A 25839-nucleotide genomic window follows, 5' to 3' on the forward strand; every position below is an offset into this window, starting at 1 on the left:
GAAGAAGGGAATTTCCCTTTAAAAAAGGGAAAAGTTGGCAGCGATGCCCCTGAGGGTTATCCAGCCCTAGGGAAAGAAGAGGATTTGTTAATGCAGAAAGAAAAGCAGTTTCTTTTCTCTTGCAATCCGTAAGTGAGCACTGATGCTAAAAACAAATGATGGGCTTTAGCTCTAACAAGCCGCCACAGACGTCTTAGGGTGCCAGTCTCTCCCCACCCCACACCCCACCCTACGCCAGGCACCCCGCTATGTTGTCACTTTGTCAGCATTTGTGTTCGGATGCAATTCTTACCAACCTCCCTCCAGCAGGAGGAGGTTTAGCACTGAGCTGAGAGAGCAGCTTTTGAGCACTGCCTTCCCTTGGCAAAGAGGAAGCCTCCTTTTACTAAACGGCGGCATGAGAGGAAGCAAAGAAGCCAGCATGATGCCTCGCAGGGAAGAAGGAGAGAGGCTTGTCCCAGAGCTCTGGGCGCTACAGGAGAGGGCATTTAAAAAGGTCCCCCGAATCTGCTGCTGACACGAGCCAGTTTGGGTTCCCACGTTCAGTAAGGACTCGCTTTGGGCTTTTTTTCGGACAAGAGCGGGATGAGGAATTATTGGGATGGGGGCAGGTGCCGTGAGGGGTGCGGGGTGCTCCGTTTGCAAGCCCCACCTCTTTATTCTCCCAAATTTTAACCAAACCAAACCCTCCCATAGCTTTTTTTTAAAAAGCATCCTCACAAAAGGTCCCCTGTCTGTAATTCGAGCACTGACAGAAAGGATCGAAGGGCTGGACGACTCCCATGAGAATCCAAGGGAAGAGGATGATGGAGACAGAGACCCGTAGGTAAGGGGTGCTGTTTGGAGGTGGGGGCGTACAGCAAGGTAGGAGAGAGGGGCAGAATTGCTGGGGCTGGATAAGTTTGGGGCGAAGGGGCTGGTGAGGTGATTTAGAAGCCTGCTTATGGGGTGGGTCTGTGTGCTTTGAGAGATCAGTGGGGAGATTGAAGTTTTTCTGGCAGGCTGGGGCGTACAGAAAATGTGGGGGAAGTCCTGGACGTGGACGGAGATCAGGCGGGGGGGGGGGGGAGGTTCGGCAGAGGGAAATCTAAAAGCTTCCAGGGATCCAGTTCGTGGGAATGCAAAGGAATCTTCTGGCGCGTGACGGGTTATAGGGTAAAAGCAACATTTGGGATCCTGAAGGCGGGCAGCAGAGAAGGGCAAGGCATGGGCTGGGTGGCAGGGAGTGTGTGGCCGTCGGAGGGTAAGGGCGCGCACCCAACATTGGGTGAATGAGTGTAGGGACAGTGGTGTAGGGACAGGCAGGGCGAGTGGGCTTTCAAACCATGCCCTAAGCATAATAATAATAATATATGATCTCCGCCAGTAATTTCAGAGTGCAGTCTCAGAGGGTAGTAATGCTGGGTTGTTTCATTCATTCTTGGTGTGTCACTGGAGTCTGTACGTGCAAGGGATGGGCTCCATGTGCCAGAGCTCAGCCCCCCTGGCCTTGGAGCATGTGCAGAGTGCCTCAACCACACCAACGCTCGGGTCACCACCACAAATGTTGTTGTTGTGTGTGTACACACACACACACACACACCCGGTCTAGGACCGTGGCTCACTTTTTGTGGGGGTTTGGGGCAGCTTACATGGGAAGCGCCCCACTGAAAGCCCCCATGGCGAGAGCAAGAGAGGAGAGGGAGGCGGACGCCATGGGGCCCTTCCTTCCCCCTGGTTTATTATAGCTGCCCCCTTCCTAGCAGGTGGCTCCGCTGGGAGGTGTCTGGCCGAGGAAGGCCGCCGCTGCCGCTGCCACTCCTGTGGGGCGAACGAGGCCCTGGCGACGGGGGCGGCGTCTGGAGCCGAGGAGGCCGCGGGCTTCCCCTTCCCCGGGTGACCCTGTCCGGGTGGCGAGTGAAAGCCGAGGCCGCCGGGAGACTCTTCCCGTTGCGACTGGGCAGGCGGGAGGCGGTCCTGCGGAGGCCCAGCCGGGAGAGCGCCGGTGGTTTCGCAAGGCCGAGGCGGGCGCCGGCGACTCCTCGGGGTCGCGTAGGGGAGCTTTCCCCGGACCCCCGGCCGCGAAAAGGTCGTGGCGCGGACAGAGGCCGGGTTGCAGCCCCTCCGGGGGGCGGGGAGGAAGAGGAGGGGGGAAAGGGCCGCTTCGCCTTGAATTTGAGGAAGGTGAGAGACCGTTTCCCGAGCCTCTCATATTTAGCTCAGGGACTGGACAATGAAGCCTTCCCTCTTTTTTCCTCCGCCACCCGCTAACCGGCATTTCCCACCCCTTCAGCTGCAACGCTTTTTGCCCATATTCCCCCGGAAAGTTTTTAGGGTGCGTTTTTTTTCTTTCCTGGGATTTTCCCAGGCCCCCTCCTCCCAGTCAGGCTATTTCGCTTCAAAATGAATTTATTTGCTTCCCCCCGCTCCCGCTTCTTAAGTGCTTTGATTCCTTTATTTGAGGACTTGCTCGCCTCTCCACCAAGGAGCTGTGTTTTATAGTGTAAGCCTAAACAGTATTTGGATAGGAGTATGTCACAATGAAGTTGTTATTGTTATTATCAACATCATTTACTTTATTATTATTATTATTTATTTTCTTCTTAGTGAGTCTGGTTATAGGATTGTACTGGTGGGCAGAAATCCTGAATGTTCACATACTTGGAAGTAAGCCCTATTGAATTCATTATTAAATTGGGCTGTTAGGGGCACACAGCTATCCTGCAAAGTAGGTCACACTCAACTTTTTCCTCTTGGATACCTTGGGTATATTTTCCTACTGATAATCAGTGAGGTGCAGGTGACAGTAGTTGGTTTGGGGAATCCATTTTTAAAACCTCACTCAGCCCTGAAATTCAATGTGGGATTTTGCAGCCCATCTCATTCTGAATTACTTCATAGGTTTGTTGTGAGGATAATAGAGGTGAGGGAACAGATAAATCAACCTGAGCTTCTTGGAGGAAGGGTAGGATAAAAAGCTAGTGTTTCCATTTACAATGTGATAAAACAGTATTTGTAAATGTGCATGCACTGATTTGGTGCACATGTGTTGATATTGTGCCAGAATGCAAATTGTGAATCAGACCCGAGAGAGTATAACTTGTTCAAAGCCACCTAGCAAACTCATAACTGAAGTCTTGAATTTCCTTAGCCAGCACAACATTCTGCCCACAGCCGTATTTCCTCTGTGGCTGTGTGAAAATCAGGGGGTGCTCCACCTGACCCAGTATCTAAATGACAGAATTATTGAATAAATAGATTATATTTCAACATTCCATCCCCTTTCAAGAACTAAAACAGAATGATTAGTGTTTCTTCATACACAGAACACATAGGTGATCAATGCAGTCCATACATATTTACTCAGAAGTAAACTCCATTGACTTCAGTGGGACTTACTCTTAGATAGGTTTGTGTATAGAACCACAGTCTTAATTGGTATCTAGTTCTGAGAGAGTTGGAATGTGGCAAATATGATTCTAACTCAATGGCTAGCTGTGCTACACGTTGATATTAACAAACATGACTAAGTTCGTTCCATTAATTTCAGTAGGTCTACTCTGAATAAAAAGTATAACACTACCCAATATTTTTAACAAGTGTTCTTTTGAGGCTAATGTATATACTATTTTAAAGTGTGACTATTTTAGGAGTAAAAATATGTATCCATCTGATTAATAGCACTATTAAACATTGTGTTTATGCAGTTTTTGAGAGTTGCTTGCTGTTCTGAATGATAATTGGAAGTCTCATCTTGTGAAATTATATACAGGACTCTCAAATATTTGAGATGCCATTTGCTGATACTTTTTGTATGGATAAAAGTTCAATACTGTATAATGAATTTCAGTTAAGTTGGTGAGAACTGCATCTGCAATTATTGTAAATATTTCATGATTTGAGCTGAAAGGTTTTCTCATAAATATTTCTTTCAACTGTAGTGTCTCTAGTCTTTTGTCTTTAAAAAGGTATGTTCCTTAGGTTTAAAAAACGACAACTGTGATGAATCCCCAAAGTTCATGTTCTGCTGTTGTTTAATTGTCAATAATTATTCAACATATTTGGATAGTTTCTTTATTTGTCTTTTTTTACTTTCTTCTGTGCAGTAAAAACCCTTCAGATAGCTTCATTTGGAGCTCAAGGGACAGAATTTTATTTCTCCCAGTTCTGTTGTTGTTGGGAAAGTATATATCTAAGAGAACTTTTTAAAAATCAGCCCAGGGTTACTGTGGTTTTGTTTGTTTGTTTGTCCACAATCTGCATTGGGTCTTGGGATCTTGCAAGCATTTTCATAATTATATTAGCTATTACCGTAATTTTAGTTTTACAGATCTTGATACCTCATGTGGAATCCAGAAACAAGGCATCCAGATTTATTGTATATGCCTACCAGAATCAAACTGCTTTAAACAGGCGGTGAAGTAGCTGGGTGATTCATTGCAATCATGAGCAGATGGCAGAAATCTAAACAGGAGATCGATCTGGGTTTTTTGTGCTATCTGAGCATACTTGTCCACAAGTAGACATGCATTACTTACTTAATTAGCCCTGTGGCACATGTATTTTTTCCCCTTTTCAGGATTGACTGCCCAGCTGTTGCATGTTTAGGTAGAGGCAAATGCTTTTAGAAAGTGTAAGGCTGAGCTAGATGAGCTTATTTTTTCACATACCTTATGAAATAAACTCTGTTTCCACTGATTCAACATCAGAGCTGGTTTGATGGATGAAAGTCAGTGTGGCGAATGGTGGTTTTCTAAGGTCGGTCAGTTTTTCTGCACCAAATATAACTACCCAAATACAATACAATCACTATCTTTCTTCATATTTACTGCCCTACCCCAAATCTACTTATACGGCCAACTATTGCCCAGTCTCAAATATTCCATTCTTGGGTAAGGGGATTGAGCTGGTGGTTGCTGAACAACTCCAGGCATGCCTGGAGGATGCAGACCATTTGGATCCCTTCCAATCGGGATTCAGGCCTCACCATGGGACTGAAACTGCCTTGGTCGCACTGGTTGATAATCTCCGGTGGGCTGAAGGTGAAAGCTGTTTCCTAGTTCTGCTGGATCTCTCAGTGGCCTTTGATACCATCAACTATAACACCCTTCTGGACCGTTTCGAGGAGCTGGGGGCACTGTTATACAGTGGTTCCGCTCCTTCCTCCTAGGCCATGTGCAGAAAGTGGGGGGGGGGGGATGAGTGTTCAGACCCCTGGGCTCTCACTTGTAGGGTGCCTCAGGGTTCTGTCCTCTCCCGCATGCTTTTTAACATCTATATGAAGCTGCTGGGAGAGATCATCAGGGGGTTTGGGCTGGGTGTTCATCAGTATGCGAATGATACCCAGCTCTACCTCTCTTTTAAATCAGAATCAGTGAAGGCGATGAAAGTCTTGTGTGAGTGTCTGGAGGCAGTTGGAGGATGGATGACAGCTAACAGATTAAGGTTGAAGATAGAAGTACTGTTTTGGGGGGATAGGGGGAGGGCAGGTGTGGAGGACTCCCTGGTCCTGAATGGGGTAGCTGTGCCCCAGGTGTGCAGCCTGGGAGTTGTTTTGGACTCACAGCTGTCCATAGAGGCGCAGGTGAATTCTGTGTCCAAGCTCCATCTGGTACACTGGCTGAGACCCTACCTGCCCACGGACTGTCTCACTAGAGTGGTGCACGCTCTATCTCCCGCTTGCACTATTGCAATGCGCTCTACATGGGGCTACCTTTGAAGGTGACCCGGAAACTACAACTAATCCAGAATGCGGCAGCTAGACTGGTGACTGGGAGTGGCCGCCGAGACCATATAACAACAGTCCTGAAAGACCTACATTGGCTCCCAGTACATTTCCGAGCACAATTCAAAGTGTTGGTGCTGACCTTTAAAGCCCTAAATGGCTTCGACCCAGTATACTTGAAGGAGCATCTCCACCCACATTGTTCAGCCTGGACACTGAGGTCCAGCACCAAGGGCCTTTAGCCGGTTCACTCACTGCGAGAAGCCAAGTTACAGGGAACTAGGCAGAGGGCCTTCTCAGTAGTGGCACCCGCCCTGTGGAATGCCCTCCCATCAAAAGTCAATATCTGACTTTTAGAAGACATCTAAAGGCAGCAGACCTGTTTAGAGATGTTTTTAATGCTTGATGTTTTATTGTATTTTTATTTTTTTTTGCTGGAGGCCACCCAGAGTGGCTGGGGAAACCCAGCCAGATGGTCGGGGTATAAATTATTATTATTATTATTATTATTATTATAAAAAGCATTTTTGCATTTTGCTCCGGGATGGGATCAACATGGGTCTCCACCTGTAGGGAAACAAATGACATTTCATTTGAGCCAGGAGTTGAAGGGTGTCAGTTTCTCCACGTGTCTGTTTTGGGTCACTGTGTTCAAACTTGTGATCATCCCTCCTGCCTCAAATTATAGTGTTACCTTGGTTCTCAAACTTAATCTGTTCTGGAAGTCCGTTCCAAAACCAAAGCGTTCCAAAACCAAGTCGTCCTTACCCATAGAACATAATGCAAATCTGTTCCAGACTTTTAAAAGCAACCCCTAAAACAGCAATTTAACATGAATTTTACTATCTAACGAGACCACTGATTCATAAAATGAAAGCAATAATGTACTGTAATATAAAATAAGCAAGACAGTATTGTAGATGATAAAAAAAAATCTTACCTGCACTAATGATAGTCACTGTTTGGATGGGGAGCTTTTATCCCTTTCCACAGTTAATCAATCAATCAATCAATCAATCAATCAATCAATCAATCGGTAGCTGAACAGGGTTCCACACAGTCACAAAAACAAATTAACCAAAAAAGCCTCAAAAACAAAAATGCAAAATAAACAGCAAAAACAAAAGCGCCAAACTTAATCCATTCTGGAAGTCCATTTGACTTCCAAAATGTTCAAAAAAACCGAGGCACAGCTTCTGATTGGTGCAGGTGCCCTGGAAACAATAGCCGACAGCCGCATCGGACATTCAGCTTCCGAAAAACGTTCGAAAACTGGAACACCTACTTCCGGGTTTTCAGCGTTTGGGAACCAAGGTGCAACTGTACTGTTTCAGTAACTGCCTCAAATGTTTATCTGAATCTGCAACATGCAAGTATCCTCAGTGGTTAGAAATATGATAGCTAAAGGGAAAGCCCATGGCTCGATAAGAGTATGCATATTATGCGTGCATGCAAGCATAAGACCTTGAGCATCATTGGATAGATCTTCCTGAGCCCGTCTGTCTCCAAGACTTTTTGAAGTCCTGCCAGAGAGGAGGAGCCATGTATTCTGAGCCATATAGGCAGCTTCATATGTTCATCTGTAATATGGCCTGATCCTATGTGTACATTTTGAGGGTCTGGCAACTTAAAACTCGCAACCCTATCCCGATTGTGTTGGCTCAGAAGTCTCATCTGTCTCTCTGTTATAACCTGATGACCAGGTTGTGATTCTGCAATCCTAAACATGTTTGGCCACTGCTTATGTAATTGGAAATTGGCAAGTGATGATCAGTTCTTTAAACACTGCCTCTTTGGTTGCCCCAACCCAGTCAGATGGGCAAGGTACAATAAATCTTATTAAATTATTGTTGTTGTTGTTTGGAAAAAATCCTTCTTATTCCCTGACATCTTCACTTTGTATAACATGGTGAAACTATAAAATGTGAAACATATACCATATTTTTTGCTCTATAAGACGCACCAGACCACAAGACGCACCTAGTTTTTGGAGGAGGAAAACAAGGGGAAAAAATATTCTGAATCTCAGAAGCCAGAACAGCAAGAGGGATCGCTGCACAGTGAAAGCAGCAATCCCTCTTGCTGTTCTGGCTTCTGAGATAGCTGCGCAGCCTGCATTCGCTCCATAAGACACACACATATTTCCCCTTACTTTTTAGGAGGGAAAAAGTGAGTCTTATAGAGCAAAAAATACGGTATTTCCCCAGATAGAGAGGAAAGGGCATGGGGCAAGGTTTTTCTTTTATTTATTGAAGTATACACACACCACACACTTTCACCCTAAAGACAAAAGGCTCCCAGGCTTACAAATATCAGTAATAAAAACCTGCCCTTGGGCTTCCAATCTAAAAGACATGGCACAAAAGGAAAAGTGATTGGAAGGGAGGAGGAAAACAAAGCAAATCCAAGTACTAGCTCTTAGTTAGGGGGTTCCTGTATAAACGGAAAAAATCAAAGAGAGGAGGATCCAAAGTTGATGGACCCTCAGCTGAGCCAATGAAGAGGCCCTGCACTAGCTCCTCTCCCTCTGTTATAGCTTGATGGAATGGCTACATCAGGGTTAGTGTTTGAGGTGTAAGAACTTATTGTCCAGGATACTTGTTTTCTATTTTAAACTTTTTGATCAAGGCAAAAAACCATTGTGAAAGTTAAGTGGATTCGTACTTTGTGTCATCAAGGTTATTTTTATTTGCGGTAGAATTTCAGTTTCCTCCCCTGCATAACTGAAGTCGAAACCAAGGTATTTTGCATAAGCTTCAGCGAAAGCATATCAACTACCTTATTTCCTCGTGGTTTATTCTTTTACAGGAATATTCATATGCACAACCTACGCTGTGTTTTCCATATGGTAATCGGTAGCCCACATTTTCTCACAAGACGATTCTTGCAAGTTCAATGGGATGGAACTCCAGAGAACGAGATCCTAGCATCCAGTATGATGATCCGTTTGTCATGAAATCCATTCAGCTAGGTAAGAACATCTGAGATGTGGCAGGAAGGGACCCATGCTGGTCTTGAAAAGTACTGCATGTGCAAAATTAATATGTAAATATAGTTGTGCTGGTGATGGGAAAAACCCAGTATCTTTGCGGTTTATACAGTGGTGATCTAAGTGGTTCAAGCCCTGAGTTGGCAAGTATTTACAGCAGCGGGCCTGTTGTTTACCTAGATGCTTAAAAAATGCAATTAGTTGTACTGACTGTATTTTCTAATTCATTTTGGCAGTCCCTAATGCCAGCTGAATAGCTAGTCCTTCAGATGTTATTAGAGAAGATTTCTATATGAACCCAACAACTAAGAGCATGCAGAAAACACCTCCATAAATAAATTCACCATAAGCATGTTGAGTTTTCTTTCTTTCATCCACAGCTCTTGGCTAGAACACACAACGGAGAACCGTTTCCTAACAAATGTGTGTATTTCTACTGTGATCAAGGGGCTGCGACTCAGCTGCTTTATAAATTCTAGAATTTCACTGGGTTACTTGTTAATTGTAATGCTTAGACTATTTAAGTAAAAATTAATGGTTCAGCTGAGTTGATGGAAACTATTATCATTTCTATTTAGTTCACAGAGAAACCAAATTTGATTGTTTATGTTGTTCGAAAGGGATATCTGTATAAGCAGGTGATGTTAGAAACTCAAACTATGGAGGATTTTGTGCTTTAAAGGATTTCAGTAGAATATGGGGAATTGAAAGAATTGTTTTCTGTTTCTTTGCAAGTAAAATTAATGCTCCAAATCTCTCCTTTTGGCACTTGCCTAAATCTAAATTTTCAGTAAAGAGAAATGAATATGATTGATGGTTCCTTGAGACTAACTTTTTAGAAGCTTTCTATTGTAAAGAATTGGAGAAATAAATCTGACCACGAGAAAACATTCCAAAGTTTTTAAAGGGACAGTAATAACATAGGTTATGCAAAATCTTCATTTATAGTCTGCAAAGAAGCCTTAATCTCTTGTTAAGGCCCCAATTAAAGAGTCAAATTTCCTCCTTGAAATATGTCCACAAGCCAGCTAGCAGCCAGTACAACAGAAAGTACATTAACATCACAATCTTAGGCATGTCTACTTGTTATGTTTTACCTGAAATCCTTGCTATCTTGGGTGTTCACACCTTAATGGAGAACATTTCCCATCATGTTGTCACTATCCTAAGTCCTCTATATAGAATCATAGAATTGCAGAGTCGTCTAGTCCAACCCCCTGCAGTGTGGGAACCCTGCCCACAGCCGTCCCTGGGTTGGCTCAGACCACCAACCTTCTGGTTAACAGCCAGACACACTGACCCATTGCACCACAGGAGGGCTTCATCTCCTCAACAACTTTCCTTGAAGTGAGTTCTTCCTTAACTTGGAAAATTACTTGGAAAATAAAATAATTATTAAAAAAATTCTCCTAAGAACCCCATTTCACATTATAAAATGTTTCCGTGGAAGTTCCCCAGTCCTTTGCAAAAACAATCATGGCGCCATCCATATAGTTTGACTACTCGGCTGGTGAGGATTTGTGTGTTATCCAGGGAACCAGTCAAGGAGGAAATTTCATGGCATACATAAAGCTCTTTCAGTGCAATGCAATGCATCTGTCACCATAAGGAAGGCAGATTGAGCTCAGTTAACTTACTTCCAAGTAAACAAATACAGGATTGTAGCATTTTATGCTTCTGGGCATATTTGAAGTTGCTGCTTTTGCTTCTGCTGATGATAATGCTTATACCCATTGTATCAGGCATGGGGAACCTGTCCATGGACCAAATTACCCATGACAGGGGTCCTATTTGGCCTGCAAAGCTATTATAATTATGTTAGGTGTGGGGCAGGTAAAGCCTCAGCTGCAAAGCAACAATTGAGAGCCTTAAGCTGTGCTCCTGGTTGTTCCTCTAAAAGTTTTATGCCAAGTGCAAGCCCTGGCTGGGATCAACGCCGCTTAGGAAACCTCAGGTGGAGCAAACACTGTTGCATTGTAGTATCAGGTGACTGCCAGATGGACTGCCCCACATCCTGTCAGCATGGCCTGAGGCAGCTGGACGCATGAGAATCCAGCCTGCCAAACGGATTCAGTTAAGCCCCCCTGAGTTCTATCTTAGGACAACCTTGCAAAAAAACAACAACACAAAATTACTAGGCTGCCTGCTGTCTGTCCTTTTTTAAAAACAAAGCAGGAAAGCAGAATACCACCTTGCAGAGAGCCAAATGTGTGCAGAAGTCAGTTAAGACAAGCATTTATGGAGACAAGGAACATGTGTTATTTCAGACGCTTGCAAACACAGAGAGCCCCATAGAAAACATTGCACATGCTCTACTCACAGGTGCATTCTGCCAAAACACGATTTACATAGGGGTATGCAATCCACAGGGACGCGGGTGGTGCTGTGGGTTAAACCACAGATCCTAGGACTTGCCGATCAGAAGGACAGCGGTTCAAAGCCCCACGACGGTGTGAGCTCCCGTTGCTCGGTCCCTGCTCCTGCCAACCTAGCAGTTCAAAAGCACGTCATAGGTACCGCTCCGGCAGGAAGGTAAACGGCATTTCCGTGCGCTGCTCTGGTTCGCCAGAAGCGGTTTAGTCATGACCCGGAAGTTGTATGCCGGCTCCCTCGGCCAATAAAGCGAGATGAGCGTTGCAACCCCAGAGTTGGCTACGACTAGACCAAATGGTCAGGGGTCCCTTTACCTTTAACTTTACACAATCCACAAGACATGATACAAAAGAAAGAAGATGGCCATATTCAGCTACCCACTCACTAAATGACCACTGACACAAACCATAAGTAAAACCAACTAGGCTATGTAAACCAGGGGTTGAAACCAAAGTTTGAATTGGGTTTGCAAGCCATGGTTATGCAGAACCTCCCCCCCCCCTTTTTTTTTTTTTGTAAATGGTGAATTTCATCTGGTTAAAAAAAGACACATTAATATTGGGAAAGGGGTGGAAGGGGAAATTACTTTCGAGAGGGCAGGAGGCACAAGGCAGGTCCTCATTTTGCACAACCATGCCTTGACAAAAACTAGTTTTAGATTAGCTGCGAACCTGAATAAAGCCTAAAACAGACTGTTACTTGATAACGGGAAGCATTGGCTTGAATCCAGTGCCACACTACATAATCGCCCCATCAGTGCAAGGAGTTCTACTTGTGCAATGGGACTTTCCCCGTTCTCTCCCTGGGTGCACCATGCATCCTCCCCAAACCTGTTCTGAAGGGCTTGGGGGAAACCCCAGAACAGATTTAGGGGAAATGGACATCCTAAGCACTAGATTAGATACAAGCCATTATTAAACATTAGAGAGGGTGGCACAGCCCGCTACAGACTGACTTCATATTTGATACTGATGCTGAACTCTTAACTTGGGATACTAAAAGAGAGGGTTGTTTAGTGAAGTGTATTGCAGTGAGGTGGCAGTGCTATTATCTTAGCTTTCAGAAATATGACAGAAAAGGAATGCAATAGTTAGAAGTTTTAGATCAGAATCGAAGGAACTACCTGCAATGAACATACAATATATTATTGCATATACCATTAGCTATAGCTCATATACAGTTATATTTCATTTGCCTGTGAAAAAAGACAGCCCATCAGCTTCTGGTGATAAGTACTCTTAAAATCTTGATAAGATCTACACGGCATGCTGTTCATTTAGCACTTACAGTGTTTATCTCAGTGCAGCTGAAGAGCACTCAGAAATGTGTAGGTTTCTCCCATGGGTACAGAAAAATGGGTAAGTTTTTTTTAAAAAAAACAACCACTGAACTCCCCCTTCTTTTATAAGAAACAGCTTTTATTAACACTGGCCCACCAACCATCTGTTGATAGTCGGGATTGGTAGTGTAAAGAAACGCTTGAATGTCATCTCTCTGCAATGCAAGATGTTGTAAAAATTAATATATATTGATGTTAATTGAATTGCCATTTCTAGTTTCGAGGGAATGGTTTCCAAATGCATTTATCATTGTCAGGAAGCTGGCAAGTGTGAACTTTTTAAGAAGTACGGTTGAGTCGAGAACAGAAAAGAGAGGAATAGAAGGTGTACATAAAAGCAAATATCTAATAAATATTCTGAATGTGATTTTGCATGCTCAGTTTTCTGCAGAGAAACTTTGTGATGTGCTGACAGTAAACAGATTTTTCAACAAGACAAGAAAGATTCTATGTAATCTTAAATATGTTGGGTAAATTGATCTTCAAATCAATTTTGGTTGAGAGAAATTTTCGACTATTAGAAGCAGCATAAATACAGTGCTAAAGCAGCAAAAATCAATTATCTAGGTCTTCAGGCAAAATTTGAATCAGAAAAAATTCTAATTTCCTACATTAATTGAGAATATTTTAGCATGTTTGACCATATTTAATAACTAGAACAAAAAAGCATATTAATTTTATGTGCTGTATAAGTTTATGAAATATCTTCTCATAGCTAAAATAGTGAAACTGAAATATTTTCTGTATCCAATCAGTTCAGTTAGGAGTGCAGTCATGACCTCCCCATGTTAATGACTGAAGGGGTTATGAAAGTGTGTTGGTGATTTACTGCTGTCGTTGAGACAAGGGTTGCCCATTGGGGTTGTAGTGACAGTCACCTTGGATACACGGGGTTCAAACCACTGTAGACTCCGCAGCTACACCAAGCTGGATCTGGTATAGTGAAAATGACAAGAAAAAGTGCTTCTCCAAACTCCACTTAGGATCGCTCTGAAAGTGAACCTTGTATGGTTCGAGTGTTGTATTCAGACTTGTTCATGGAAATTACTCGTTTTGGAATGCTTGTAAAAAAAAATTAAAATATAGCATCTCAGTAGCATACACTACATTATTTAGATTTTAACAGCACAGTCCAACGCATGTTAATTCACGAGCCAGTCCCACCGAGCTGAATGTTTTTGTGTTGTTGCCTACAGTCATAAATATATGATTTTGCATTCCTATTCAGAAGAGAGGAAGAGAAAAGGACAGCTGGGATTGAGGGGAGAGAAGTCCTGACAGAAGTTGTGAGGTTTGAACACAAGTTGGCAGGGCAATGTCTGTGCATGTTTAAGTGGCGTACAAGAAATACTTTATTGAAGGGCTCTCACCCTAATTAATATACACTCTTCATATTCTATTTTGTGATGGAAAATAGCAGGATAAAGTTTGGGAATCTGAATAAATCAGCAGAGATTTTGCAGATGATCTATTATTTTCTTTAATAGAAACTGATCATTATGCATAAAGTAAACTTTAACAAAGAGGCTTTTTGTATAATCTCCCATTTATAGTCATTTGAAGTATTAGAATGGCAGGGGGCATATGTATAATTCAGAAAAATGTGCGTCTTCCCCACAACTTTAAGTCTGGGTTTGGTGAAGGTATTTCTAGACATCAGAAAACTTAAATCTGAATTTATTTCAAAGGATATTTTCTACTCAAAAGTAAAAGTGCATGTTGATTATAAAGGGTCACCGAATATATTTTTCACATTTGTTTGCTGAGGCGAGCTTACTTGGAGGAATGCCTTGACAGTTGTCTGACAGTTTTGCCCTGATCTAAAGGACTGACTTCGTATCTCATTGGACCTCTGAGACAACTCTTGGTTGAGAAATGGTCGCTGCTACATTTATAGAATGTAGAAACAGTATGTTACAAGCAAACTGTAAACAGATCAAGACATTGGCAGGATTCTTGTAAAAAACATGCAGTTTCAAAAATGTATATAAGAGAATAGATGATTAAAAGAATAAGTTAAGGCAATTTGGAGTATGCAGGATAGGTCAAAAACAAATGTAAGGAAATGCAGAAAGGGGAAGGGAGTTGAAATTGAAAATGTTGAAATTATGGTTAAATAATGGTTGTAACGTACAGTGGTACCTCTGGATTCCAACGGGATCTGTTCCGGAACCCCGTTCGCATCCTGAAGTAAACGTAAGACGCGACTGTGCGGGTCACGTTTCGCTGCTTCTGCGCATGCGCGCGATGTCACTTTGAGCGTCTGTCCATGCGCAAGCGGCAAAACCCGGAAGTAACACACTCCGTTACTTCCGGGTCGCCACGGAGCGCAACCCAAAAATATTTATCCTGAAGCTACTTCAACCCGAGGTATGACTGTATATAAATGAAAATTATAAATAAAAAGAAAAAATAAACAATATATACTTTCACCAGTGTATGTTCAGAACAGGTCCAGCGTAGCAGACGGTGTGTTGAATTTTGGTTTGCTAGACCTTCCTTCAAAACTCAGCTCTTGGTGTGGGCTTGAACACTTACAAATATTATTGTAACATTATTACAAAGTGTTATTTTTTCCCCATGTTGAAATCTCTGTTTCCTGAACGAGCATCTATACTGCTGGATATTGTAACCCTTAAAGTGATTAGTTTGCGCTAAATACGACTTCTACAACCTCAGATCATAACCTGAAACCTTAGACATGCTTTGCAGAATAATACTGGCGTAGAAACCCAGAGAGGCATTTGTTTGCCTATCCTTGTGCACATGTAAGCAATCAAAGTAAGATAAGGCTAAGGCTGCAAACTTATGCGCTCACTTTGAAGTATTTTCAAGTAAACAAGGCTAGGATTGGGGGATGTAAACGTCCAGAACTTTCAATGAAGAAAGTTTGGCACAGACAGCTCTGCAGCTACTATGAGGCCCTGCCAGTAGCAAGCATTAGGGCCTGAAATGGAGAGTTCTGAGAACTGAACAGGGGTGGAACGGCTTTTGGATCCTCTCAAGCCTGGTGCAGGTGCAAATAATCCCCCGCTCCATTACAACCAGTGGCAAGAGGAGAATAAAGGGGGGGGATCTCTGCATGATGGGGAGGAGGTAAGTCATTACCCTCATTCTGTCCTGGCTAGTGCAAGCCAACAGGGCTTGGGATATGATGGAGAATCTGTATATGAACCCCTATGGACCCACATGTGTGGGTGAACCTCAGAAGAACCGGCTGGATGCCTGGATTCAAAATGCAGGGCAAGCACACAGAGAGCCTCAGTATCAGGGTATTAACCTCATAAAAATAAGCACCACAGGACAGTGTTAGGTTGTTAAGCCTTTTTATCCTATTCAGCTTCACACAACAGCTGATCTCTTTCTGCCTCTTGCAACGAGCAAACCACACACTGTTAAGTAAGTTTAAAATTCTTTACTTACAGATTCAAGATCTGTATCATACATTGTTCCGTGCAACAGTAAGGATAATACAGGCAAAATAGCACTGGATAGAAAAGTCACTTCAAACATGTGGTCTGTGCTTGGGAATAAGCACAGACATGTCCTTCTCATGGCTTACATGATGCAGAGAGAGAGAGGGAGAGAGAGAAGAAAGAAACTTCACTTTCTCTCCAGAGGATAGGGGGCATGATCTAACTGTGTCTATCTAGCAATTACAACCATGTGGTTCTTAGCCACTTCATGCACTGACTAGAAATTATGCATAGTTATGTTTGCAGTCTCCTACCCTGTTCACCTCAAATTTGCCTTCAGGGAGATACCTTCTGCAGCAAATGTGGCAGGAGGACATTAGGACAAGAGAGAATGGGAGTCATGGAAGCAGAATCCCATTGGATACAGCCAACTATTCTTTCTGCAACCAAAAGCAACTTAAGAATTTTAAAATATTTTTTCCACTAGTGATTTTGTTACATAGGTAAAACTCTCGGCCTTAATTACTGTTCAGCTCTTTGGGTTTTGCAAGCTTCTGTTAGATGGGCTTGAATAAGAAGCGTGCTTTTGGCTTCCTCCAACTAGAGGATGGTCGCAGAGGTGAACAGTAGTTTTGCCTCGGGGCCTGTTGATAAAAGCTGAGGTCATAGAAAATCTAGCTCCCTGCACAATACTAAAAAGGCAGTGGGGCCAGGGAGGGGAGAGTATTAAGGTTTCTCCTAAGGCAATCTGCTCTGGCTATTGTGAGAAGCATAATATTGGATTAGATGTGAATGTCGCTTGTGCTGCGTTTGCAGTGCCACTTACTGAAATAATTGAAATCTACCAAGTGACACTTGCTGCTTTGCTTCTAGAGAGCAGGTTTGTGTCTTTCTCTGTGGTTTATAAATTGTAAATTGATTTGGCGTGTCCCTCTTGTGTTAACTTTAAGATTCAGTCTTTGTCAAAAAACAACAACATGCGCGCCTAATAATTTAATCTAGGCCAAAACTTGCTTGTTTAAATACCTGGCGAGGCTTTTGACTGTTTTGCATGGAAATTTGAATTTGCTGGAGGTCCATTTGGCGACTGGCTGCCCAATGTTCTCAACAGAGAATACAATTTGAATTCCTCACACAAATTAAAAGCACACTGTTAAACATAAGGGTATTATCTAGAAACCATTTAACGCTGCCATATTTGTGTATAAATCAGATTAGCCCTGCTGAACTTGGTGAGACTTACTGATCCAATCCTAAAATTGTTGCAGCAACAAAGAATCACTTAAACGGGGGTGCATCAGCTGCTGCACCAGCAGTGTCACAAGCCGACGTCATAATATAAATGTTCTTCCTACATTGCCAATCAACTGGTGCAGCCTATAAGTAGGAACCCAAGTTGTTTATTTTCTCGCCATAACCTGCCATTATTTTTGGCGTCCACTTACCCCTCCCCTTGCAGTAATAATAAAAAGAACTGTGCCCCTCTGAGTTCTCTGCAGTTCAGGAGATGGGAGGGATCTCTGCCTTTATGCTAGGCTGTTGCAGGAGGGAGGCAGCAAAGCACTGCTTGTACCTTTTGCAAAAGCCCAGCCCACAGACAGAGAAACCACTCCTTTCCTTTCCGTGTTCAAGTGCAGAGAAACTGTCCACCTCTTACCCAAGTTCTCTGCAGTAAATAGCACAAATATCTCAACTCCCACATTCTCTAAGTGTGCAGGGAAGGGGCACTGGCCCAGGGTGCATGTGTGAGTGGTGGTCACTCAAACGACTTGTGGATACACATCCTTTTAGCAGTCTTCTAACTATTCTTTGATTTGGGAGCGGGGGATATCAAGGGGCAGATAGCTTTGTAGAATGTGGGTCATGTGCGACTAAAGTTTCCACCTGGATTGTAAGCTCTTTTCTATACCTACAAAACAGTTTGCTGCCTATAACTGTATTATCAGTGTCAGGCATTTAGATGTTTTACCATGTGTGTGCCTATGTGAAAAAATAGTTCCTGATGGCTCCTTTGGTGGAAATGCATTTCTCAGATACGACTGACAAGTGCCAGTATTTATACATGTCGGATCCCCCAACATACACACACAATCTGTATCATGATTAGAGAATGAAATAGCTAGTAACTATGATAGCTAAAAATGGAGGCCCACAATCATAGGCATGGAATCTCTAGGGACAAAAAACAACCAGTGGTGATCACTGACTTAATAGCCTCCTATGTCATCTGACTGGGACATGGGTGGCGCTGTGGGTAAAAGCCTCAGCGCCTAGGGCTTGCTGATCGAAAGGTCGGCGGTTCGAATCCCCGCGGCGGGGTGCGCTCCCGCTGCTCAGTCCCAGCGCCTGCCAACCTAGCAGTTCGAAAGCACCCCCGGGTGCAAGTAGATAATTAGGGACCGCTTACTAACGGGAAGGTAAACGGCGTTTCCGTGTGCGGCTCTGGCTTGCCAGAGCAGCGATGTCACGCTGGCCACGTGACCTGGAAGTGTCTCTGGACAGCGCTGGCCCCCGGGCTCTTGAGTGAGATGGGCGCACAACCCTAGAGTCTGTCAAGACTGGCCCGTACGGGCAGGGGTACCTTTACCTTTACCTATGTTATCTGACTAGTAGCCATTCTCAGAGATGAATGCTAGATTGAGTGGACCTTAGACTGAGTTATCAAATTCTTAGGTGGTGTATTAAAATCTTTATTATTCTTATACTTACATCCCAATGTAATTCAGGGCAGAAGATGCAAGCTGATGTATATATTTTTCAGTTTCGTTGTTTTGTCTGATTGTCCCAGGAAAAACAAACAGAGGAGAATCTCTGGTCCCTTGCAGAAGTGTGCATATCCACTCTGCAGGCCACTTTTCCCGATGACCTGGAGTAACCTCTTGCATTTCAGCATTGTGCTTTAAATATAGCAGTGGGATAATGGCTAGACTGCTCAGTTTGCTGGATCGGAAGGCTTTGGTGCAGAACTGGAACTTTCTTTGTTCCATCTGCTCTGTGTACTTTCTGGTAATGCCATTATACCCTGTCACCAATGTGACAAGAGACCCACATTGTTTCCTGCTTAGGTTTCTTTGTTGTCCTTGATGTTTCCAGTAGGAAATCTAGTATACTAGTTAAAACTCTTAACGTGAACGCTTTTACAGCATGATTTAATAAAATTGCACTAACATTTGTGTGTGTGTATGTGTGTTGGCCAATGTCCAGGATCTCTCTAGGAAGAATTTAGAAATGACTCAGAGAAAGCTATCAAGACACATCTAAATAATATAGTAGCAATATGGTTTGTTAACTTTGTCATATGCGCGAGTGTGCTGATTGTAAATCACCCACCCACATACTGCTCAGTTAAGATGTTACAGTACCCAATTGGAGAACCATGGTGTGGAGATCATGAAGCATGTGCTTTCTCTCCTTCCTCCCCTTTTGTGTGAAAGTTCATTGTTGTTTCCATGGCTTGTGTTAATCTTCATTTCCTGCAACACCTGACTCAAAACGAAACAGCTTTAGAATTTCCTCCCAATCATGGTTTGAATTGGGCTTGAAACCATACTTTTGATGCAGCCTCATTTAGCCCTTCAATGTACCGTATTTTTTGCATCATAACACTCACTTTTTTCCTCCTAGAAAGTAAGGGGAAATGTCTGTGCGTGTTATGGAGGGAATGCCTACGGGTGGCATGCCTACGGATTTTCCTCCTCTAAAAACTACGTGCGTGTTATGGTCGGGTGCGTGTTATAGAGCGAAAAATACGGTAGTTTGCACAGTTTAGATGTCACGGCAAAGTATAGTTATCACGAACCATGGAGGAAGGGGAAAGGCAGGGTGCATGAGCCTGCATGCATATCTGTAATCTCCAGCCTATAGTTGCAAGATTTTATATTGCTTTGCACAAAATGAGCCACTGGCTGAAACGTTCCGAATTTGATCCAGCATGGCATTACATACCCAAAGGCAATAAAAATTTTGAACTATGAATTGCTTCTTTCCTTCTGATTTCCTCAATTTGCAATTCCTGGGATCTTTAAGAGCTGGGACTGAAATCCCGTTTGGAAGTTTGGGCTCATCTTGTAATGGGCTTATACCATCCAACCATTTAGTTAATTGACAAAGGGAGTGGAACAAGCAATTGGAGGCATGACTGAGATCTTATAAGCCTCACCATCAAGGCCAGCAGTCACCAGAGCAGGATCAACCATGTCCATTGCTGAATGGGAAATACAGTTTCCAGTGCAGCCTTGTGTTCAGGGAATTGGAGAGGGACCATAGCTTAGCGGTAGGGTGCATATTTCGCAGGCATACAGTCCCAGGTTCAGTCCCCACCATCTTTAGTTAAAAAGGTAATTGATTAGCCTGTGGCACAAAAGACACTAATGAGAGTCACTGTATGGCAACAGTGGGTTAGGTCACTGATCTTCAGCCTTGATCCAAGGTGGGTCTCCAAATTCATGTTTGGGTTAAGAGTGGGTTCTGGGTCTGAAAAGTTAGAAGTTTACTGTTCTAGGCAGAAAATTGGTCTGTAAAGCTGCTGTTACTAGCCAGTCATTTCTGCCTCTCATAAAGTAAATTTGCTTGGGGTAGGATGGGCAGGAAGGCAGAGGGTGAAATCTCCTGGGCCTTCGTCTCTCTGGGCTTTTAAAGAGCCCTTAAACAGACCCTGAGTTGCTGTTTGTTTGTTTGTTTGTTTGTTTGTTTGTTTGTTTGTTTGTTTGTTTGTTTGGAAAGTAATGCTAATTAGAAGGTAAATCAAGGGGAGCTCATCACTAGAATAATCTTGTGAACAATGGATATTCAGGGATAGATTGTTTTAGAATGAAGCATTTGGAATCCTGTAACTGAAGTGCTTTTAGAACCACCACCACTCCAGTAGTTATTAGAGTTGCATGACAAACATTTCCAGTAACTTAAATCAAGCATAAATAAATAAAGCTATATTTTATTTTATTTTTGTAAAAGGTACATAATCTCTGCAAAATGCTGTTTACAAGAGTCCTGTGGCATCTTAAAGATGCATATATTTATTGTCACATTAAGATGCAGTGGTCTAGAGCCCAATCTGTAAGATGCAATGAATCAGATATGCACATGTGTGGAATAATAGTAAAAGGAATGATTTCTGTGCATGATTAACTTTGTATTCAATCTATACAATACTGTTAGCCTAGTCTCCGGAACAAGGATGAATGTGTGTAAATATATTTCATTGAGTCTTTAAGTATACTCCCAGAGGTAGTGTATATATATAAAAATGCAATCTAATTTTATTTTATTTTTTAAAGTATACTCCCAGATGTCTTTGCAGTTGACAAGATTTATTCATTATATTTATGACAAGCCTTTCCTTCGAGGAGCTCAAGGTGGTTCTCCCCCCCTCCCCATTTTATCTTCACAACAACCCTGTGAGGTAGGTTAGACTGGAAGATGGTGACGGACCCAAGGTCACCAGTGTGATTCAGGGCTGAGCAAGGATTTGAACCCACTCTCGCAGGTCCTAGTTTGACAGTCTAACCACTATGCTTGTCTGTCAGCCTTTCCATCACTCCAAAGTAAGCAGTTCATCAATTTTATGTTATTTTAAATACTTCTTCCCTCGCTCCCCTTGAATATAATTCTCAGGGTGGTTTTCAAAAATTTAAACACCACAAAATATATGCACAAGAATAACAATGGCCCAGATTCAACTGACCCAGCGCACCAGCAGAGGGCAGTGTAAGAGCTTCTGCTAGCACAGTAGGGCTTCCCCCCCGCCGCCGCCCCCGCCAAGCACCCACAGCTCCCTCAAATTCATAGAATTGGAAGGGACCCTGGAAGTCATCTAGTCCAACCCTCTGCAATACAGGGATCTCAACTAGATCATGCATGACAGATGGCCATCCAACCTCTGCTTAAAAACTCCCAAGAAAGGAGAGTCCACAACCTCCCAAAGGAGACTGTTCCACAGTTGAACAGCTCTTACTGTCAGAAAGTTCTTCCTGATGTTTAGTCGGAATCTGATTTCTTGTAACTTGAATCCATTGGTCCAAGTCCAAGAGAAAACAAGTTTGCTTCATCCTCCATGTGACAGACCTTCAGTTTTTGAAGATGATGATCATCTCAGTCTCCTCTTTTCCAGGCTAAACATACCCAGCTCCTTCATCTGTTCCTCGTAAGGCTTGGTTTCCAGACCCTTGATCATCTTGGTTGCCCTCCTCTGCACTCATTCCAGCTTGTCAATATCCTTCTTAAATTGTGGCGCCCTGAACTGGACACAGTATTCAAGGTGTGGTCTGACCAAGGCAGAATAGAGTGGTACTACTACTTCCCTTTATCTGGACACAATGCAGATAGAATGCAGCCTAGAATAGCATTAGCTTCTTTTACTGCTGCACCACACTGTTGAATCATGTTAAGCTTGTTGTCTACTAAGGCCCCTAGATCCTTTTCACATGTACCATTGGCAATCCAGGTGGCCCCCATCTTATATTTGTGCATCTGGTTCTTCCTTCCTTAGTGTAGAACTTACATTTGTACCCACTGAAATAAATTTTGTTAGTTTTGGCCCAATCTCTTAAGGATATCTTGAATCCTGATTCTGTCTTCTGTGGCATTGGCTACCCCTCCCTGGTTGGTGTCATCTGCAAATTTGATGAGCATCCCCTCAATTCCTCCATCCAAGTCTTTCGTAAAGATGTTGAACAACAATGAGCCCGGGAAAGAACCCTGTGATACCCCTAAGAAGCAGAAACGCTTTCAGTAATGGAACCAGCAAAAGACCGTGACATGGAATTCCTCCCAATAACTGGATATGCTGCATTTTCTCAGGTGCAAAACACATTTCCTTTAGTTTCGAAAAGCACTGTTGAACTGTTCTGTTGTTCACACGCTGCACACATGGAGAGGTGCGCAGCCCTATGAAAAGCAACTAGAAACAGCTACACCAGAACAGTGATTCTGCTAGGACAAAGTTTTTGCAGCTAGGTAAAACAGACTGGGATCCCTCATTTCACCTACAGATGTTTTTAATACGCTTAACATTATCCAATACCAGTAACTGAGGTAGTCTAAATACCACAGCAGGGACTGATTAGCTTTTTCAGATCACTGCCTTTATTTGCTGTTTGCAAAGAAGCTTAATCCAGTGCTGGCGACCAGGCTTCCTGCTGTGGTTTGAGGTAGTATTCTCTTATTCTTTGTATCCATAGTGGCACAAATTAGAGAGGGGGACTCCTGCTCCTGATTGAAAACTCAAAATAGGCAATGACAGTCTCAGGATCTGGGCGATTTTCTTTTCCTGGATCATTTAAAATATATTGGTTGGTTAGTTAGTTGTGAATTTGTTCACTGCCACCACTACTGCCAGAGAGAGTACATACAGCAGTGCCTATAGAAATGGATTCTGAAGTTTAAGATCTATAACTGCGAAGGAATGGAAGAGTTGCATATATTACATTGAATTGTATATGCAATAATTCATATTTTTATTTTGAATTTTTTATGATTTAACATTTAACTGATTTTAATGAACCGGACCTCACAGTAAAAAAAATATCATTTTATCTTTCAGTTAAGCACCAATCATTATTTTTCTGTTGATCTCCTATGCCTGCAGGAATAAGCAAAAGGTTATTTACAATTTTCAGAATTCATCTCTCTGTAGCATAGTGTCTTCTTAAGTCCTATGCAGGAGGGTAAACTACAAGGTTCTTTAGAACAAAACTCCCCTTGAAGGAGTTGCTGTACTTGTCATTGCCCTTATCATTCACACGTTCTGAATGTCAAAAACAAGTAGACGGTCACATCAAAACAGCATGTTGAATTTTGACTGTTATTTCTCTTACAGGCAGAGAGGATTTTAACCAACGGTGCCCTTCCATTTACGAACGGTACTTCTGTCATCAAAGGCAGGGGTAATTTTTGCAAATTCCCACTTCTCCTTGCAGCCCCCTGTGCAAGCCCTCCATCTTTTCCATAAGGTTTGGGGACCCATGGGAGGTGGTGAGGGGAAGAGGAAATAAGCAAAAAATTGCCTCTTTCCTCCTTCCACTGCCTGAAACCTCCACTGGATCAAATTGGAGGAGACACTGTTGGATAAAACCCATTAAATATTATGAAGCCCACTAAGCAAACTCACTGTAGTATTATCTCCCCCTCCTCGAATGTTTCTTTATTTCCACTTGCTGTTAGAAATTTCCCAACATAGAGACTGCAAAAAGTGGCGCTTGGTTTTCACGTTTGTCAGCTCCCGGTTCCATTGCTACTCAGATGCACCTAGCCCCTTGTGCGTTGCAGTTATGTAGGTTTTTCAAGAAACCACAGAAACAAATGCTTCAGGAAATCGAACACCAATTCTGCACATAAATACTCTGAGTGCTTTCCCCACTGCCTGTTTGATTTTACTTTTACTTTTTTACTTACTTTTCTTTTTTAAGCCGGAGAAGAATGCAGGTATAATTGTGCCGCTGTTCTGGGTACTGTGGCGCTCCCCCCTCCCCCGCCCCCAATAATAGAAGCGAAATGTCCTTTATGATCGGCGTGGGCTGCGTTTTTTGTTTTGAGCTCTTCTGGTCGAACCTTGCAACTTTTACTATATAAAAAATAATTCCCTTTCTTTGTTTCGTGAATTAGAAACAATGAGGAAAAGCTGAAGTCTGCCCAGGCCAGGTGTTTCTTGTTGGCAGCCTGCTCCCTAATGACTCTGGCTCTCATACAGCAGCTGCCTGCTAGTCTCTTTTGTATGGCCTATTGTTGCTTGCACACCCCTCCTTAATACACATGCTGCCCGGGGCAGACCCTGAGAATGACATCAACTTGCTTCTCTTAGAAACCTACAAACCTGACGCAGGGTGGGGAGGCTTTTCCTTGCATCTGCCTGGCCAACTAATTGTCAGCCTTTCCCGGCCTCCGATTGGTCGCCGTTCTGCTCGGTAATAGGTTAAGCAAAGACATTGCTATTCCATCTGGTCAACCATTCATTGTTCTGCTTGCCTGCCTGGAAGTTTGCAGCTGAAATCGTGTTAAGGAGTTGCTTCTGGACCTGCTGCTGCTGCAAAAAATAAATAAATTGCCCGCCTCAATATCTCTGTACTTTCCAGTTAACGTAAGTATTGGGACTTGCCTTTGCCAGGGATTAAACGCTTTTACTCCTTTTGACCCATCAGTATGTTCCTAAATAAAAGAAGCACAATATGTGTAAGGGATTTTTTTTGGGGGGGGGGAGCTGTAAAAGCTGCAATCCCCCCCTTCAAAAAAAATGGCATTTAAAAAATGTGTTATTTTAAATCTCATTCATTCAAGTGAAGAAATGTAAGAGAAATAAGAGTGACACATTACCAGAAGCTTGTACATAGCTAATGGACAATAAAAAAAATTCATTAGAAGTGAATTTGATTATTTTTTTGGTAGCATTTTGCTGACTCGATAAACGTTATCCTTAGTAAAAATGAGCAGCTGGAAGAACACCAGCTACCTGTGTTGAAAGGATGGTTTTGTGATAAATTAAATTAACCTTCATGTGACAACATAAATTATTTTATGGTCAAAGAATTTAGTCCAGCTTCATGAAGGTGCAGGGAGGATGTAGAGTATGTGTAAGTGTCATATATATATATATATATAGTGTGTGTGTGTGTGTGTGTGTGTGTGTGTGTGTTGATTTTTTTCTGGTGGTTTTGATTTGCTGTTCAGCTTGTTTTATATTTTGGGCTCAGATACTAGGCTGAAGAACACTTTTAACACTTTAATCTTTGAGCCAATGCCAGAGTTCCTCTAAGGGGGGGGGGGAGAGATATATCTTTCTGGGAGGGGACACCTGAAAGGGTTAAAAAGAGTTTGCATTTCTACCAAATGCCCTATTGTGTGAACATATGCATAAGTCTATTGAAAGTTTTCAGAAGATGGGCAGGCCACCAGTTGCTGGTCTCCTGCAGTTCCAGTAGACATCTGTTGCCCTAGAGCATTAACCAATCTGTTCAACGGGACATCCTTCCTTTGTTAGAGTGAGGGCTGTTGTCTGCATCACTCTCTGAAATACAATGGTAATTAA

The 25839-nt window shown here is 42.9% G+C and overlaps 1 protein-coding gene across 9 annotated transcripts in view; it reads left to right on the forward strand.

Annotated features, from left to right (window-relative positions):
• The first annotated feature begins 304 nt into the window (after nucleotides 1-304).
• The window catches only part of ZC3H12C (zinc finger CCCH-type containing 12C), a 50292-nt gene continuing 24757 nt past the window's right edge, over nucleotides 305-25839 (forward strand). Inside the window, exons 1-3 of one of the 9 annotated variants that reach the window (XM_028726239.2) lie at nucleotides 305-826; nucleotides 8513-8675; nucleotides 9074-9116. The gene's annotated coding sequence lies outside the window, so the exon portion shown is untranslated. The other 8 variants (XM_028726238.2, XM_028726244.2, XM_028726245.2 and 5 more) reach the window with 8 other exon arrangements.

This window comes from Podarcis muralis, chromosome 4 (assembly GCF_964188315.1).
Source record: "Podarcis muralis chromosome 4, rPodMur119.hap1.1, whole genome shotgun sequence".
Lineage (NCBI taxonomy): Eukaryota > Metazoa > Chordata > Lepidosauria > Squamata > Lacertidae > Podarcis > Podarcis muralis.